The sequence below is a fragment of the Oncorhynchus mykiss genome, chromosome 1 (assembly GCF_057628025.1).
Source record: "Oncorhynchus mykiss isolate SJ-2025 chromosome 1, ASM5762802v1, whole genome shotgun sequence".
NCBI classification, from domain to species: Eukaryota; Metazoa; Chordata; class Actinopteri; order Salmoniformes; family Salmonidae; genus Oncorhynchus; species Oncorhynchus mykiss.
The window spans coordinates 40558275-40567473 of NC_143022.1; the positions used below are offsets into that span (position 1 = coordinate 40558275).

The 9199-nt window shown below is 49.3% G+C and overlaps 2 pseudogenes; both read right to left on the reverse strand.

Moving 5' to 3' along the window:
- Positions 1-1561: 1561 nt before the first annotated feature.
- Positions 1562-5579, reverse strand: LOC110520456 (V(D)J recombination-activating protein 1-like; annotated as a pseudogene).
- A 1531-nt stretch (positions 5580-7110) lies between these two features.
- LOC149985502 (uncharacterized) lies at positions 7111-8403 on the reverse strand (annotated as a pseudogene).
- Positions 8404-9199: the final 796 nt, after the last annotated feature.

Below are 9199 nucleotides of genomic sequence, written 5' to 3' on the forward strand. Positions count from 1 at the left end.
TTGGTAACATTCCTGAAATGTACTCTTGAAACATGACAAAACAGCAAATTGAATACACTGATATGAGATTCACACAAACCATATAGCATATCATTCTATATGTAGTAAATGCTTTTCCATAAATTAAAATAAATTAAACCTATTAATGTAAAACATTATTTTATTGTGTGACTGCGACAACTGTTGAATGAAATATTACATATGAAAATATGTACACCATATGGTTAAACTAATGACAGTAAAATAGAATCAGAACATTGAAAGCATCCAAAATACACAGTAAAGGGTGGCTACTTTGAAGATTCGCAAATATGAAATATATTCAGAGTTTCACACTTTTTGGTTAATATGTGTAATTTCATATTTTTGATGTCTTCACTATTATTCTACAATGTAGAAAATAGTCAAACTAAAGAAAAACCCTGGAATGAGTAGGTGTGTCAACTTTTGACTGGCACTGTATATTTTTTAATTGCATGTCACAAGTTCCTCTCAATGGTCTCGCTTCCCTCCGTTTATTTTTAAAGTAAATGGCTGTGCTTGGCCCCAGAAGAGTCCTAGAGTCAGGGCGTGTGAGGATTCAATAAAGATAATCTAAATACTTCTTGAGGCAAGTTTAAGGGTGTTAGGCCTAGTAGTGTACCATACAGCATCTTCATGTGATCAACGAAACGTGCAGTTTATTTTTTATTTCATGAATGGAGGTAGAGTGGTATCATTTCTCAAACGCTAAAACAGATACAAATGGTTTCAAAGACAACTAGGCCCACATTTTGGCCCTTGGGGACCCGAATATAAAGCTCTAAAGCAATATTTCTTCAGAAGGCAGCCCTGAAACAAATACAATCTAAGTCTTCATGATTCCATTTTGCTACAGCTCTGCAGATAAATTAATACAGCGATCATAAATGTGAGCCTCTTTAACACAATTCTCTCTCCATTACAGTGCTTTTATTTGCTCCCATAAATAACCTCTCTGGATAAATTCATGGATGTGTCATAGCCCATTCAATACAATACACTGTCTCGTATTTCACAGACACCCAGAGATAAAACAGCAACTATCTTCTTGCTAAAAGCAGAGGAGAGGAAACGATGTCTGATCTCTGCACTCAAATTATTAACTCAAAATTAAGAAATATAAAACACCGATATAAAGTGCAAAGGCTGAGAAGGACAGTCAGAAACCTATTGGAAATGACGAATGAAAATGAAATGTAAGATAGAAAGCCTTTTCAAATTTCCTCAAAGTATATGATGGATCAAAGACATTTTGGGGCATTTTCAATAATATTGTGTCTTAGAGAATATAGTATCTTCCTCCTACATCACTACTAATACATACATACTGTAGTTCATATTGTAGAGTAAATATTAAGTTTGAAACAGAACAGTACAAAACAGACTAGAATCATGCATGCTGTGGCTAAGACATATTCCTGACATAATCCACGAAGTCCCAAAGAACTGTCAAATCAAACAATATTTGTAAGTCTGGGACATCTAGTGAGTTGCCAGCATCCTGCTGTGTCTCCTGACTCTCTAAAGGGTCAATAGTGACCTACACGGCTTTAGCAGAGTTTTGTGAGACTCCATGAACTTCTCCAGGTACTTGGAGTTGTAGAGCCGGTGGTGCTTCAGCACGTCCTCCAGCTCAAAGGCCTTGGACTGGCAAGCGTTCATCTTCCTGAACCGTCTGAAAATTTTGTTCCCAGACTTATTCCCCTCGCTGGTCCAGACACAGATGGAGCCATTCCTCTCCACGATCTCCGGCACGTGGGCCAAGGTCTTGTGTAGGTAGTTGGTGATCTTGCCGTCATACCTGTTCTTGAAGACAGTGGCGAACAGCTCTACGAAGCGCTGGGAGTTGAAGTCATACCGGCAGAGCTGGTCTGGGCACTCCTTGGCCGAGCAGGTGGAGCGCCACACAGGCTCCATCTGGAGGTAAAGAACCATCATCTCCCTCAGAGCTTCCTGCCACTCCGCTTTGTGCACCAGCTCACACACCACCTCCACATCTTCATCTTCTTCCTCAGGGTGGCCTGCCAGATGACTGGGGTTGGTATTGTGGTAGACCTCCCCTATCTCATCCTGGAAGATCTTGTAGAACTCGGTGACGTTGCAGTGCAGGGTGGACTGGGTCTCCATGAAGGGCTTAGCAGAGACACCTTTGACCGAGTCTCACAGCAACATTCAGAATAAGGGTTGGTCCTCCAGAGTACGTAGCGCTCCAGGTTTTCGCCATGGCTGCGAGTAATAGAGTAGAGAGTCATATTGTGGGAGGCCTCTGCCTGAGTGGCGTCACACAGCATGCAGTAAGTGGAGCCTGAAGCCTCCAAACCCTCTATATCTCACACCATCATCTTGACGTTACCCGTGCCCCTGAAGTGGAAACCGATGGAAAGACAAAGGCCGCCCACAGACAGAATGAGACGACTATGCTTCGTAGTGTTCCTTTCGGCCACCACGTGCCCCAGGATTTCTATGAGTCTCTCGTGGCCCGACTCGTCCACAAACATCAGACATCTCTGAGATGGGCATGAGCGCCCGGAAGATGGTGATTGCCTCATCTTCACCCTCAGCCTGGATAGAGACTGACATGATGGTGATGGAGAAATGCACAGCCTTTTCCAGGATGGCTGGTCCTCCACCTTGCTTCTCACTGATGTTGCCCATGCCATCGTAGGACTCCTCGATCATGACACTGAAGCCAGAGGTGCAGGTGCTGTCCTCCGGGCCTCGTATGTCTTCCTCCAGGTCTTTCAAGGTCGACACCAGGGCCACATCGTATCGGAATCAACGTGTGATGTTGTTCGCTGGGGAGTTATCTCCAGAGGTGGTCCACCCTGATAGCCTGTCAATGATCCCCACATGGCAGGATCTGGACACGACCTTGAGGGCCGGCTGCCATTCGAAAGGGTGGTAGCCTGGGAGGAGCTCCTTCTCTGCAGCCCGCAGGGTGTGCAGGAGCTGGATGATCTGGTGCCCACTACTACATCATGTGATACTGGCTGTAGCTCAGGAACATGTTGACCTGGATGGCCAGACACACAGCAGGATGCAGACCAAAGAGAGAGAGAGAGATTATATTTTTTTAACCTTTATTTAAATAATGATGGAGAGAGAGGGAGATGGAGAGAGATAGAAAGAAAGAAAAGAGTAGAAAGAGAGAAACAAAGGCAGGTACTAAGACAATTTTTTATGAATGGATAAAAAAAATGTGCCCGTTTTAAGCGCAATATTTTGTCACGAAAAGATGCTCGACTATGCATATAATTGACAGTTTTGGAAAGAAAACAGTCTAACGTTTCCAAAACGGCAAAGATATTATCTGTGAGTGCCACAGAACTCATACTACAGGCGAAACCAAGATGAAACTTCAAACAGGAAATGAGCAGAATTTCTGAAGCTCTGTTTTCCAATGTCTCTTTATATGGCTGTGAATGCACCAGAACTAGCCTGCGCTTTCTGTCGTTTCTTCAAGATGTCTGCAGCATTGTGACGTATTTGTAGGCATATCATTGGAAGATTGGCCATAAGAGACTACATTTTCCAGGGGTCCGCCCGGTGTCCTTTGTCTAAATTGGTGCGTAATCTTCAGTTGCGGGCATTTTCTCCTGGGATTCAGGACAGAAAGCACACTTCCACTAACGATATATCATCGAAGAGATATGTGAAAAACACCTTGAGGATTGGTTCTAAACAACGTTTGCCATGTTTCAGTCGATATTATGGAGTTAATTTGGAAAAAAGTTCGGCGTTTTGATGACTGGATTTTCAGGGTTTTTTTGGTAGCCAAACGTGACGCACCAAACGGAGCGATTTCTCCTAAACAAATAATCTTTCAGGAAAAACTGAACATTTGCTATCTAACAGAGTCTCCTCATTGAAAACATCTGAAGTTCTTCAAAGGTAAATGATTTTATTTGAATGCTTTTCTGTTTTTTGTGAAAATGTTGCCTGCTGAATGCTAATGCTAATGCTAACGCTAAATGCTACGCTAGCTAGCTACTGTTACACAAATGATTGTTTTCCTATGGTTGAGAAGCATATTTTGAAAATCTGAGATGACAGTGTTGTTAACAAAAGGCTAGCTAGCATATTTATTTCATTTCATTAGCGATTTTCATGAATAGTTAACGTTGCGTTATGGTAATTAGCTTCAGGCTGTATTCACGATCTCGGATCCAGGATGGCTAAGTGCAACTGGTAAGTCCACAAGCTAATTCCAGCACTTTGCTGATAATTTCAGAAGGGAATCTCTTAATTGCACCCCTGCATTTGTTTTCATTATGAATGTTATGTTGGGGAGATCGGGGTGAATCAGTAAATCTGGCATAAACTGATGTATTGGCTGCAGAGTGTAGGACTGTGCTGCCAGTATAATTTGCAGATACAATTGCTGCTGATGTTGTTTTGATCCTAACAGACTCTTGACAAAAGTTATTGTGCATTAGAGAGAGAATGAAAAGAGGAGAGACAGAGATAGGGGGTGAGAGAGGGGGGGGTTGAGAGAAAGAATGCCCAGACTCGAACCTTGCAACATGGCCTCCAGTTCGTCTGCCTATCGGTGTTCGTTTCCCGCCCACCTTCACCTGGGTCTTTATGTCCCTCAACCGGTACTTCTGGGGGTGCCTTGTCAGCGACAAGAGATGCTTTCGGGCCTACCTGTTTATGGACAGGCAGGAAGTTGTCCAGGCTCTTCTCTGGAGACCAACAGCCACCCTCCTCTTCTTCCAGCTGGTGATCCAGACAGTGGGCGCTGAACGAGTCCTGCTGTACCCGCTCCCCACAGCTCTCTCTGAGGAGTGGCAGGGAGTGCAGCACCCCAAGGAAGGCCTTAGCCCGGGGCATTGAGACTGACAGGGGCGCAGGGCAGGGTGCAAGCAGGGCAGTGGGGGCCAAGAGAGCATATTTATTTAGTGATGCAGCTGCGGCAGAAGAGGTGTCTTCAGGGGGACTGGACGGGCTCAAACAGCAGTTGTTCACACAACTGATAGGTGTCTGACCTCAGGAAGTCCACAGGGAGGTTATCGGTCAGCAGCCTGGCAATCAGGTGCTCTTTCTGGCAGACAGTTATGCTCTTCATCCACTGAGCTCTCTGGAAGCTGGGTCTCATCCAGGGTCTAAGGCCAGGTCCCTGGTGGGGCTCTGTCTCTGTTCTCCAGGCTCTCTTCTCCCCAACAATATCAGCATTGTCCTGGAGGTCCCACTTGGTCCTCTTGGCTAGGCGTTGGGACTCCACGAGGGGGATTCCTCCTCTTCCTCCCTTTCCGCTATAGGGAGGGTTTCAAAGGGGGCAGTGGGTAGTGTGGGGTCTCCACTCAGGGACATTGATCCTGGAGAAGCTGCAGAAGCCCCTTCCTCGCATGGCCAACATCCAGCAGCGGATGGGGTTGGACTGTCTCCATGTCCCCCGCCACGTCCACTTTGAAGACCTTGAGGATGACCTCTGGCCAGCTGGTGGCCTTACAGCCCATCCTCCACAGGGCAATCCTGCAGGCCTCATCCAGAAGCCCATGGACCTCATGCTCTGGACCTTTGTCTGTCCTCAGGGCCACTCCACAGAGATGGCACATATTGTATACCTGCACACACACAGGAACGTTACGATATTGCATAGACCAAAATACTGTCTCTCTGATCTTTAATTACTGTATGTCTTAAACAGAGTGAAAGTACATTTCAGAACTTGTTGCTCATTAACAACCACTCTACTCTACATTGACAGATTTTTCAACTTGTCAGCTCGGGTATTCAAACCAGTGATCTTTTGGTTACTGGCCAAACTAACCGCTAGGCTACCTGCCACCCTATGTGCACTCTGAGTGGCATTTAGATCTTCAGTAAAATGAATGAGTTTTTCAGCGATTGATCCACTGCCAAAAAAAAACATTTCTCTCCTCCCCCAATTCTGGTGCACAGGGAACTGCTGAGGCAGTTACTTATACTTATACTGATTACTTATATTAGTAATTTTCTTGGCTAATTAGTCCTCATTCCCATACAGTAGTTAATTACCTTGTACAGATTCAGGATCTTAATTTCATTGCCTTGTTGCAGGAGAACTTTCCTGTAATGCCCAACTTCACACAGGATACTGTTTGGCCATAGCCCACGCCAAATATATGAAGGATACCCAATAAAATAACTGTGACCTTCTCGTGTGAAGGCCAGATGTAAGAGAGAGAATGGCTAAACCTGGTCTTAACTTCCAATACTTAACTTCCAGGGAGTCCCTGGGGTTTGGGGAGAAGAGGCCCCTTTGTATGGGCTAACCTGTCCCGGTGCAGTGCACCCGGTAAACAACCTCCCCTAACCTCGCCAGGACGCTGCAGGGTCCCACCCAGTGACTGCCCAACTTGAGGCATCTTCCTTTTTTTCTTAGGGGACTGTAGATCCAGACCAGCTCCCCAGCCACAAAGTGCCTTCCCCGGGTGTGCGCAGTTCCTCTTCTGCCTCACACCTGCATTCACCAGCTGCTCTCTGGCGAAGGTGTGGACTGTCTACAGGCGGTCCTGGAGTCTCCGGGCATACTCCGGCCCCGGGGGAACATAAGGGCCATCCAGGGGCCGACCAAATGCCAGCTCTGCAGGGATGCGGATCTCTCTCCCCAGCATGAGGAAGGCAGGCATGTAGGAGTGGAATCTTGGACAGCGGAGCGGCATGGCATGAGGACCATAGGCAGGTGCTTGTCTCAGTCATGCTGGTGTTTGGCAGAGACGATGGCCAGCTGCTGTCCCAGCCTTTTGTTGAAGCGCTCCACAAGGCCATCCCTATGACAATGGAGAGGAGTAGTGCGGGTCTTGTGCATACCCAACCTCTCACACAGGACTCAAAGTTTCTGCCTTGGTCGTTGTGGATGGACTCCGCAGCTCCAAACCTGCTGAACATCCCCACTGTCAGAGTGTCGACAATGGTCTCCTGGTCAGGCAGAGCATAGGCCTCGGGCCATTTTGTGAAATACTTCATGGCCGTGAGCACCCAGCAGTTTCCACTGTCTGTGGTGGGGAACGGCCCAACTACATCCACTCCCATCCTCTCCATGGGAGCCCGCACATTAGCTGAGCATAAGAGCGGCCGGGGGTGCCCTTTCTCGCTGTGCAGTTGTCACAGCGGTGGCAAAAGTCCTCCACATCCCTCGTGCTGCCCCCAGTAAGATCCCTGACGGAGGCGGCGGAGTGTTCTTGTGACCCCAAAGTGTCCAGTCCCCACCCCCCATGAGTGTTCTGGAGCACAGTCTCCCGCAGTGCTTTTGTGCAGTCTCTCAAACTTTGACCACAAGCCTTTGCTCGCGAGTGAGAGCGCGGCTCCTCTTCCCACGGTGGCCTCAGCTGCGCCTCTACCCACTGTAGCACCGGCTGTAGGTCTGTGTCCCGTCCCTGCTGCTGTCATGTCGACAGTCTGCACTTCACAGCAGACAGGCCCGCTCGCCCGACACACTGTGGCACAGACCCACTCCTCTGCACACAGCTCCCTCTCACGTCCCTCTCTCCGCTCACAGTGGCGGCACTCGTCTGCAGTACAGGGCCAACGGTACATGGCGTCAGAGTTGGAGTGGCATGCCCCTGCCATGTGCACCACTGTGAAGTCGTATGGCTGAAGCTCCTCCAACCAGCGGTGCCACCTGCCCCTCTGGCTCTCTGAAAGACATGTGCCACTGGAGAGCAGAATGTTCCATCCTTACGGTAAAGGGCAGGCCGCCCAGGTAGTTCTTGAAGTGTTTGATGGAAGCCACAACAGCAAGGAGCTCCCACCAGGTGACACAGTAGCAGCGTTCATGTTTGTCAAATATTTTGCTGAAGTACGCCACCACTCTCTCCCCCTCTGGCCCCAGCACCCCACCCATGCCTACATTGCTCGCATCTGTGTCCAGGATAAAGGGCAAGTTGAGGTCAGGGGTAGCGAGCACGGGGGCCCTAATCAGGACACGTTTGAGGGTGTTGAATGCCTCCTCACACTCCAGTGTCCAAGTGAAGGCCTTGTCTTTCTGCAGCAGGCAGTTCAGGGGAGCAGCGACGCTTGAGAAGCCCCGTACAAACCTCCTGTAGTACGAGGGCCAGGCCCAGGAAGCTCCTGGGCCTCTGGGGAGAGGGGCACCTGCCAGTAGCCACTGCGGAGGTTTAGTGAGGAAAACCAGGAGGACCCTCTAACCAGGTCCAGTGACTCATCGATACATGGTATGGGGTATGAGTCCTTCCTGGTTACCTCATTCAGCCGCCTGTAGTCCGCACAGAACCTCAGCTTGCCCCCCTTCTTAGGAACCATGACGACTGGCACTGCCCAGGGGCTGTCTGAGGGCTCGATAAAGTCTGCCCGCTGCATCTCCAACACAGCCTTGTCTGCCGCCTCCTGGCATGCCAGCGGGATACGGCGGGAACGCATCACCTGTGTCGATCTCATGCTGCACCAGATGAGTCTGACCCACCTCTTCCTCACTCAGCACAAAGCTGTCTCTGAATTCAAACAGCAACTGCCACAACGTTCCTGCTGCTTGGGGTCAAGACCAACACAGTTCCTCCCCCATATCTCCCTCACTGCAGACAATGTCCTCTCCTCTCCTATCTGGGATAGCTGGGCTGGGGGGAGGCACTGCCCGGGCTCACGGAGGGATGTGTCGTGGAGGTAGCTGGGGGAATGTAACAAACAGCCATAGGTGACAGAGGGGCTGGGGAAAAGTCACACACATATGTGGGTGAGGGGGGCAGCCATGAGTCTCTGCTGCTTTAACTGTTGGAGTAAAGGGTTTGTTGGGTTGAGCGAATGTGACATTAGGGGGAGCCATGGTGACTGCCGGCCCTCCCTGGAAGCTCAGTGTGCCCCCATTTAGGTCCAACTGGCAGCCTGTGCTTCTAAAGAAGCGTAGCCTTGCTCCTCCTGAAGATGATGATGGTTGGGAGAGAGCCAGGGTTCCGCACACCCCGGTCCATGCGGACCCCGAGCCGTTTCTCTAAGCTCTGGGGACATGGGGCAATCCCGGCGCATATGGCCTGGCTGGCCACACCCCCAGCAGACCCTGGGACCAGGGGCGTGTGTTTCATGCCGCCTGTAGCGACACAGCACAAATTAGTTCAGTCATTTCAGCCACCCATGCAGGCTTTTCCAACTCTGGGCTGCTCTGCCCACCAGCCCGCATAGTAGGAGAGTGCCTGTATGAACTGGTCCCGTGCTAGCTCGCTCTGCACGGAGGGGGGCATGT